The sequence below is a fragment of the Schistocerca nitens genome, chromosome 6 (genome assembly GCF_023898315.1).
Source record: "Schistocerca nitens isolate TAMUIC-IGC-003100 chromosome 6, iqSchNite1.1, whole genome shotgun sequence".
In the NCBI taxonomy this organism is placed as follows: Eukaryota; Metazoa; Arthropoda; class Insecta; order Orthoptera; family Acrididae; genus Schistocerca; species Schistocerca nitens.
In genome coordinates, this window is record NC_064619.1 from 370,423,245 (window position 1) to 370,424,462 (window position 1,218).

Here is a 1,218-nt window from a genome sequence, read left to right on the forward strand (position 1 = left end):
TGTATTTTACCCCTACCACCTTCAGAATTTGAAAGAGAGTATTCGCCGGCCGGTGTGGCCGTGCGGTTAAAGGCGCTTCAGTCTGGAACCGCGTGACCGCTACGGTCGCAGGTTCGAATCCTGCCTCGGGCATGGATGTGTGTGATGTCCTTAGGTTAGTTAGGTTTAAGTAGTTCTAAGTTCTAGGGGACTGATGACCACAGATGTTAAGTCCCATAGTGCTCAGAGCCATTTTTTTTTTTAAAGAGAGTATTCCAGTCAACATTGTCAAAAGCTTTCTCTAAATCTACAAATGCTAGGAACGTAGGTTTGCCTTTCCTTAATCGAGCTTCTAAGATAAGTCGTAGGGTCAGTATTGCCTCACGTGTTTCAATATGCTTCGCAAATGCCTAAACAGTGCTGACAATTTCTGCTACACTTGCGGCCAGGCAACACTGAAATCGCAAACGAGGCCAATAACGCCACACATTAGGAAGGCGTACGTTTTGTACTTTGGCAGTGAAATCGGGGACCAGGAAAAACCCTGGGCTCCTCATGTGTGTTGCATATCTTGTGTCTCGAGTCTTCATTCGTGGCTGCTTCGTAAAATATCTTCCATGGGTTTTGTTATACCCGTGATCTGGCGAGAACCATCAAATCAAATGAATGACTGTTACTCTTGTATAACTACTCCATTAACACGTGGTATTTGCAAGAAGAAAAAGTCTTCCTTGACATATACTAACTTCCTGTCGGCCATGCGACCAGTGCCTCACGTAGAAGGATTGCCTGTTCTTGTCCCACCTGATTGTGATAGTGACAAGGATGGTAGTGGAACTAGTGCTGCCCCATCACCTTCAGAACCCAGTTCTTGGAAAGATCCTGATTTCGTGTGTAACGATAACTGTACATAGATTCACAAAATAACACTGTGTAAACTTAATGACATAATGAGGGACCCGGAATTGCCGAAAGTAGAAGCTGAACTGTTGGCGTGACGAATACAACAGTGGAATTGTCTTGATAAGACGGTAAATGTGACCGCGTTCCGTAACCGCTACATACCATCCCTTCCATTTTTCGAAAGTGAAAAGAATTTGGTATTTTGAAGCGATGTACAGGGACTAATGGCCTATTGAGCATTGACTACAAAATGATCAGTGGGTGTTGTTCATCGATTCCTCCAAAGTAAGTCTCAAGTGTGTGCTACTGCATAATGGTAACGTGTTACCACCGATT